This window comes from Zootermopsis nevadensis, unplaced genomic scaffold, assembly GCF_977971745.1.
Source record: "Zootermopsis nevadensis isolate Lab colony 2312 unplaced genomic scaffold, Znev_1.0 Znev_ptg000001l, whole genome shotgun sequence".
Taxonomy (NCBI): domain Eukaryota; kingdom Metazoa; phylum Arthropoda; class Insecta; order Blattodea; family Termopsidae; genus Zootermopsis; species Zootermopsis nevadensis.
The window spans coordinates 802,438-811,314 of NW_028259133.1; the positions used below are offsets into that span (position 1 = coordinate 802,438).

Below are 8,877 nucleotides of genomic sequence, written 5' to 3' on the forward strand. Positions count from 1 at the left end.
CGAGAGAATCGGGAAACGTCTCCCTAAACTCATTCTGGCACATTAAGTAAAAGCAAGATGCCAAGTAGTGTTTAACAAGCCCCTGATTAAAATGGGATTGAGGAAAACTCAAATTTAGCAACAGTGTGCCCAAAAATGTGTCAGCATAAACCTCTTCTATACCATAGGCTGGTAAATGGAATAAACAAAAGCATTTACCCTTATTTGCTTTCACATAATAATATTGTTAAAGATCTCATACACTGCTGGAAGCCTTATCCAAAATGTCTGGGAACTAAGACTTTTTTTAATTTTGGAATTTTCTGGATTTTTATATTTATGTTGAGGAAATGTAATACAGACAAAATAAATAATAAAAATATGTTGAGGTGCGCTTCACCTATAAATCACAATTTGATTATAACAAGAAATAGAAAAAAGCCTCTAAAATCTTGGGTGGTACCACCTCCGTTGTTTAAAAAAAAAACATAAAAGCCCATAACTTATACCATCCAATGACTAACAAATGCAATCAAACTGCCTTCTACTACTGGTAAGAAGAATGGCACCACTCACACGTTTTCCAGAGACAAATATATTAATATATATATAGAATAAAAATACTTATACTTCTGAGTAAAGAAGTGGATTTCTCAAAATGTGACACAGGGTGACTAAGACAAGTTTTTTTATTCATCATGCTCCCTAACTCTCAAAACAAACATAAAACTTTTAAAAACCAAAATGCTTAATTTTTAAAAATATGGGGAAGGAAAACTTTGACACAGGTGTACAAAAATGTTTAACACGCTAAATAAAAACTTACTGAGGAATATTTTATGGACCAAACCAGCATGTCAGCCCTTATGCTTCTGCCATCTGTATTATCTCACAACTTTTACAATTTAATTTTTTGTGGGGGAGGGGGGGTAGAAATTAAGTGTATCAGGTGGCTGATTCATTTAAGTGACATTTTATTGTATTTATTAAATAAATGATGGAGGGCCCAATAATATTACTGTGGTTATCATAGTGAAGAGAATGAAATGGGCATAAAATGTAAAATTCATGGGGGAGAAAATCCACACAAAATTTTAGTCAGAATACCCAGAGAAAATGTCCACTTGGGAGACCTGGGGTAAATGGAAGGATATCTAAAAGACACAGGTCAGGACAGCACCAAGAGTAATGAACATGCATATTTCATAAAAGACATAAAATTTCTTTACCATCTGAGAAACCATCAGCTGTCAATAAGGACTCTGCTCTACAGAGTTAGTTACAAGCCAGGGCCCCAAGTTTTCAAGAGATTAATTATCTCAAGTGAGAGGCAGAGAATTATGAATTTGTGTGTGGTGTTGCCAAGATGCAAAAACACACTGTCGTGCAAATAGAGTTAGATGAACATAGTTCAAATGAAAGATCTTGCATCATCATCATAACCTCACATCTCAGTCTCTCACAGGGTGACAAATCATTATTCACCTGCCATTTTGTTTGAATCCTAGTATGTGTGCAGGTAACTCAAGTGTTAATATATATAAATCTTTAGTAATTATGCTTCAATCTTCATATTTTATTCTGAAACAGTATCTTAGTTCTCATATTTAGTACTGAAATCCCATAAAACTAAATACACACTACTAATGCGCACATTACGCAGAATGTAGTCTGTGTTGTGCAACTGTCAGCATAAATAAAGAATAATAATGTGAACATTTCTTCTCTGCTTGACACTGCATTTTGTGGTGCGTCCTCCACTAATTTATATTCAGCATTATTTTATTCAAACCCCAACCACAATCAAATTAGTATTCTGAAGTCAAAGTTAAATATGTCATGATCGGTCGTAACCCGTAATTCTCATCTCAGTATCCATTAGCACAATCAAATTCCACTCTAATGGGTCATGACAATGGTAGATTACAATCACATGATACCAATTCCCTGATAAGATTAAAGTATGGTAATTTAAAGAACTGGTGGTCAATGGATTTCTTGATCCACAATTTGTACTCTGTGACCTTTTCCACATGGTCAGAGTTTGCTATGTTATGTGCCATAACTAATTTTAAATTTAAGTTAAAAAACAAACAAACAAAAATTTACATATGTTGGGCTTTTTGCTGTAAAACACACATTTCGAGGTGAAATTAAAATAATGTATTCAGCTCAGTGAGCATACTTCTGATCATAAAAGACTTGGACCACTTTAGATCAGATTAGGTTATGTTTTATTAATAAAGTTCATGCGAGTAAAAATTCGGACATTTTCTCTCTTCCATTTCCCCTCCTCCTCCTCCCTGTCCCTTTCAGTATCAAAGTTCAGAGAGACATGGAACCCACATCTCAGTTTTCCAGAAGACAGATAAAATGAAACTCACCTAAAAACAGTTCACACGTAAAATCTGTGTTTAACACTGCAGAAGAATTAGAATGAATTCTGCTAAAGGAAACAGTTATAAATTTTAGTAAATGAAACTGAGACTGAAATAATATTGTTACCAGGACCTAAACGCAGAATTTAATGCCTGAACACCACATTTAGAATATAATATAATAGAACACAATTTATTTACATTCCACAGATCCTTCATAGGCCTAAGCCAAGGATGTATAACATGTCATAACACAAATACAATACCTGTTCTAATACGGTTATAAATTACATACTTATGCCAGTAATTTACAGTCAACTACAGCATTATCACAAAAATAATTAGGTAAGAGAACATACCCACTAATTACTTACATGTATTTATAACAGGTAAGAACTTTTGGTTGAGGTAAATCCTTCTATGGAGTAGAAATTTCATTATATCCTGATTCAGACATTTTATAGTAGGGGAAGATTACTGAATAGCTTAATTCCAGATATTTACTGAATTTTTGGCACATGAAAGTTATATCTGTATCTTGTACTTGTATTGTGTGTATCAAAGTTTGAAAGTTATTTATGTGGTCAAAGTAAAATACTTTTCTGCTGTCTGTTGAGTTTCTCCAGTAAATAATTTCATATGACATGACTGATTGGAAGTAAGCAAAGTATATTAATTTTAAAGTTTCTGTCTTCATGAGTGATGAGACAGTCCTCCTAGCAGAGTGTGCCGAGGTTAGTTTTGGGATAATGTATCGAATGTATTTCACAGTTTAAATTATTGTCAATCTGTAGGCCAAGAAACACAGTCATTTCTACTTCTTCGACTGTTTTATCCACAATTTTTTGTTGGTATTACAAAATTTCATCAAATTTGTTTTGTCAAAATTTAATGTGAGTTTTCTGACTTCAATCCATTTGTTCAAACATCGTTCATGGACTTTAGAAAACAGTCAATTTATTATGTATGTGAAACAGTAATGCCAGTATCATCCACAAAAATGATGGGTTTAGACTGAGAGTTAATGGTTGGTGGTAAACCATTGATACATATAGAGGAAAATCAGAGTACCAAGTACTGAACCTTGAGGAACACCATGTTTTATAACGTCCCAATCTGAATAGGTGCTATTATTTGAATCTCAACACGTTCTGCACCACATAAGAATTTGCATCAAACAAAAATTCTTACCTATTATAAATACATGTAAGCAATAGTGGGTATGCTTTCTTGCATGATTATTTTTGTGATAATACTGTAGCTGAATGTAAATTACTGTCATAACTGCGTAATTTATATTCTTCTTCTTCTTTCTCATCTCCCATTTTTGCCTTTATAGCGTCAGGGTTGATTGCTCGGTCCACCTCCTCCATTACTTCCTATCCCTTGCTAAGAATTTCATCTGCATTAAACTTTTCCCCTTTGCCTGTCCTATTTCTCTAATAGTATCCAAGTAGCTCTTTCTAGGTCTTCCTCTTGTTCTGATACCCTCAAATCTAGCTTCCAAAAACTGTTTCGTCTTTCTTTCATCTGCCATTCGAACAACATGTGTGTAATTTATATTAGAAACAGGTATTGTATTTATGTTATGATATGTTCTACATACTTGGCTTGGGCCAATAAAGGATCTATGGAATGTAAATATATTATATTCTATTCTCAGAAATATAACAGGAATAATTTGTCATCATGTATGTGGCTGTGAAAGCATGCAACACTTTTGTTCACTGACTTTAACATACATCTAAAGTATCAAAATATTTTGAAGTATACTGGAAGACTACAAGTACAGTGATCTCATGTGGATAACAGATAAAAAAACCCACATACTTTTGATTTCTGATCAGTGGATTTAACACAAACTTAAAACCTACTTTAAGTTCATCCCAGTCAAGCAATTCTGATAAAATACTACTCCCTATGACTTACAACATACAAAGACAATTGATAACATTCTAACTGCATATCTCAGTAACTGTAATGAAGTGGAGAAATAAAGAACACCTTTTTTTCAGTTCACAGAGACCAAATGAATGTCAGTTCACGATATGATGCAGTCATGTGTGGTAAAAAATGTTATTATTAAGCTATAACCTTAATCTGGAGTTCACATGATTCTTCTGTACTGGATTTGGAACAGAGGAACTACTTATAATTTTAAGTGTATACAGGATGAATAAGAATCCAGTCAGAATGAATAAGAAATGGTGAACATTGCCACTTTCCACACTCCTAGACATAACTGCAAATACTGAACAAATAAAGCACTGAAATAAATCCTGATTCTGATTCACTAACTCACTACAAATCTGTACATGTTTTGGGTCTGACAATGGTAACAAATGCAATGTCCTTAAAATTTCAAAATTAACACAACATAAGAACATAGTATTATGTCAGAAGCACTGTATCAGAATCAGTGATGAATAAGATTTGACAGGTGAAAATTATTTCTACTTTCAAGTTCATTCAAGTGAAAACAAACCTCCTTTGAGCTTCTTGAAATAAGTACTGGTACTTCATACTTATAACAATGGCACCAATACCGAACCATAAATAAATTGGCTAAAACTGCAATATATGGGGCCATTTCAGGAAAACAAATAATGATGAAACGTATTAATAACAAAAGTTGTGCTAATCGCCTGAAAATTATTAACGATATAAGCCACTTTCTACTGTTACTGCCGCCTTAACCTTACTTCCAATTCATAAACGCCACAAATGACTTTTTCGCGGTGTTTAAAGCACCTTCATCAAAGTTGATATAATATCGAGCAATAATTGATATCTTCTCTTAATTACAAAATACCAGTCAGAACGCCCAATTATAATTCAAAAACAAATTCATTCTCACCTGGCTACTTAAGACTGAAGATAAGTAAGCAGTGTGTTGGTTGGCTTCACTCTTTATAACACTCACAACACATAACTTCAAAATAATCAGGATCAATACCCGCAATATGATTGTTAATTATTCATCCACTAATTACTTTGGGAAGCCATTACATCTACTCTGCAACACAAAAAAGGTGACAAACGACAAACAGTATATTATTTTTCGTTATTATCAAAAGATGCCGCCACATACCAGGTATTTGAATTTCCGATTCCATAGAATACCTACAATTGAGTATGGACCATATACTAAGTGCGAAAGGTCTTGAGTAAGCCCATGTTATTGTTTGGCATGCATAAAGTTTTACAGAAAAAAATATATGAAAGAAAACAATCGTTTGATCGGTTCTATGATTTCTTGAAATCATGAATCATAGTAATAAATCACACATTATAAATAAAATAAATATATTGCCATGACATATAGAATTGTCATCTGTGATTATTACTACCCACAGAACTCCAAAATACATACATCGGTATTATCAAGTCTATTCCACAGACAACCTGCACTTTTATATCCAGTCCCCTCTCCTTTGTCAATTGCGTTAATTTGAATCTGTGACACAGTGCATAATATGTTAATATTGAACAATATCCGACTTAGTGTAATTAAATATTTTCTCATATTATACGTGTCCTATTGATTAGTTCAATGACAAGTTTAACAGAAATGACAATCCTTACATTTATTTTTTTAAAAATGGTAGCTGCTTCCGAATATATGGAGGTGGGTGTGGGAATCGGATACAACATTTAAACCTCCACAGAAAAAAAAGTGTTGGGGATTATGGTATATCAGAGTTGAAGCTTTATGACTTGCAATTAACCGCTAACCATCCCAGAAAAGGGACTATCGCTGTTGTCATTGCCTTGTCCGTTGTTGAGACGCATAAATGTCCCGTATTTCATTAGCTTTTTGAAAATCGACTGAAAAAGTCGAGCCTTGACATTGCAACCATCTTATGTAGAAAATATGACATTTGTTTCGATCAGTCAAAACTCTATAAGAAACACAATTTCTATTTGAGAAGTTCACAGGTGTGAAATGAGGATCGTGGTTTTCTGGGTTGACATATTCCTCCGAAACGCTGACTACGTGGTATGAATCATAAACGTCCTACACAGCTCGTGTTAGCACACAAGGCGTCAGCGTAGACCACGATTCTTATGCCTTGGTAATAAATCAGAAACTCTCTGTGAAGTCTGATCACTAGTAGGTAAATTTTATGGGGGAAACAGTTATCACCGTTTTATAATAATTCCCCTCTACTGGGCTATACAGAGATACACTAGTCAACCACAGTTTATTAAAATGTATTCAAAGTAATGTGAATTGAAGGACAAGCTTTTGGCATTATTGAGAAACATAATAGCAAAGTTTCTTCTTAAAATACCATCCGTCAGACGACGTCTATTTATAACACTTCCTGTTACGAACAGTAACAATGCCAGTGATACGGTGTTAATTTTTCAGGAAATTTAGCGCTTGGCAGGGGGGCGGGGGGAAAGAGCAGGTATAGCTCCTACTCATTCTTGACTTCGGCACTAGATGGGGTGAGTGTCAGCGTCGTTCAGTTTGTAGCCAGTCACTGACTTTGCATATTCGGTTCACAGTTTTGGTGTCATATTTTCAGAATTATTAGCCTGCAAAATAACTTCGATGTTCATTGACTGTTACAAGAATACACGGAAGTGAGGGGGGGGGGGAGGGGTAGTGAGATTATGAAGCTGAAAAACAAGCCATTCTTTCCTAACATCATCGAACCCGAAATTATTGTTTGTACTCAGAAATAGTACGTCGGGGTGTAGGTATGCACCTATATTTCTATACAAAATACAGTTCATTGTGGAAGCCAGTGCAACAAAATTATAAGGGGATTTCTTTCTTCTTTCCACTCATTCTTACTCAGACTCTGCCGTCTTGCTCTCCTTCACCTCTTACTGTGACGTAACTCGAGCTTGGAATTATTTAGCGTCCACCGTACTATCCTTTCGTCGTAAAAAGGGGACTTATGTTATCAGCTGTTCCTTTAAACATGTAACATTTTGAGGTTATATCTTAGACGGAATATGTAAGATTGTCTTAAATAACAATAATGTGGCAGTAATAACAGTTAATTGTCTAAACATATTTACGATTGTAGAAATAATAAAGATATGTGACTGAAGTTGGATTTAATCACATTATCATCTATGTACAAGGTAAAAATGCTGATCCATGAACAAAATTTATTTTTCTGACAAGTTGTAAAATTGTATTATGTATGAGAAAACCAATGACAAGACCTATTCTGCAGTATTATCCTAGCATTTGCCTGGAGGGAATGAGGAAAATGATCATGGTAGCCAGTCTCCAGGCCAACATCTGAATCCAAGTCCCTCCCAGATATGAAGGGAGAGCTAACCACTCAGCAGCAATGTTTAATCTCTATGAAATGGGATCTAACTAAACTGAATGATAACTTTGGTCACTATATACAGGGTGCGGCAGAATACATTAGACTATTTAAATTTGTGAAATGGGTAATTTATTTTCAGTTAATATAATAAACACTTAGAGATTTGTGAAGTCTGTAGAAAAATATGCCATGTGATAACTACTTTTTAAAGACAACATTAGTCAATTGAGCTCCATTGTTCTGCAAACAATCCTCTGTACGTCGCCTGAGAGAGAGTTCGTTGTCTTCCTCAGCATTTCCAATGGAATTTGCAGAATGGTAGTCCTGATGGATTCCTTCAACTCGTCAATGGTGTGAGGTCGATTATCGTAGAAATTGTGCTTTAAATAGCCGCATAAGAATTAGTCACACGGGGATAAATCTGGCGAGCGTGGAGGCCAAGCGACATCACCATTTCTCGAGGTGAGACGTCCTGGGAACATTTCTCGAACTGTTTACATTGACATTCGTGCCGTGTGTGAGATGTCGCGCCAAATTCTGCTTATTAACAAACCCGCTTAGATGAAAATGGGCTTCATCTGAAGAAATTGCGGTGGTGTGTCAATCATTTCCAATAGCTTGGTGCAAAATTCCCTTCGCATATTCAAATCACGAGGCAGTAATTCTTGCACCATTTGAATTTTGAATGGATGAAAGTGCAAATCCACGTGTAACATTCTCCTAACACCAATTTAAAATAGTTTGACGCGTCGGAACCTTACCATTTCTTCCAGTATTAAAGCGCCGCGTATATTCACGTTGTGTCTGAGTAGCTGAATCATTATTTTTTAAAAAAATCTCTCCACAGCAAATACACGACCAACGCTGCATGGCCACCAATAGGCTTTGAACTGCTCTAGACACAGCCACAACAATCAGCGCGCTATCTACCGGCAAATGAATTTGGCGCCAATTTCAAATGGTCTAATAAATTCTATTGTGATATTAGAGATTCTCAAACCAGCAATGATGACAGCTTGTCTTCTGGATAGTAAAACTACGTGGACTTGCAGGTAATTCAAATTGTTTACTGCCTCCACCTTCAGGGTTCAAGTTCCTATGTAAAGTAAAGTTTGTCCCACTGTACGCCATGTAGGCGTTTGGGGTGAGAGGTGATATAGCTCCTACTCATTCTTAACCTCGGCACTAGATGGGGGTGAGTGGTCAGCATCACGCCCCGG

At 35.3% G+C, this 8,877-nt stretch overlaps 1 protein-coding gene across 6 annotated transcripts in view; it reads right to left on the reverse strand.

The window, feature by feature from the left end:
* The window catches only part of LOC110840524 (uncharacterized), a 69,210-nt gene extending 63,776 nt beyond the window's left edge, over window positions 1-5,434 (reverse strand). For 5 of the 6 annotated variants that reach the window (XM_087342689.1, XM_087342723.1, XM_087342580.1 and 2 more), the window contains exon 1: window positions 5,215-5,432. The gene's annotated coding sequence lies outside the window, so the exon portion shown is untranslated. Of the gene's footprint in view, window positions 1-5,214 lie in introns of all 6 variants that reach the window. The other variant, XM_087342768.1, reaches the window with a different exon arrangement.
* Window positions 5,435-8,877: the final 3,443 nt, after the last annotated feature.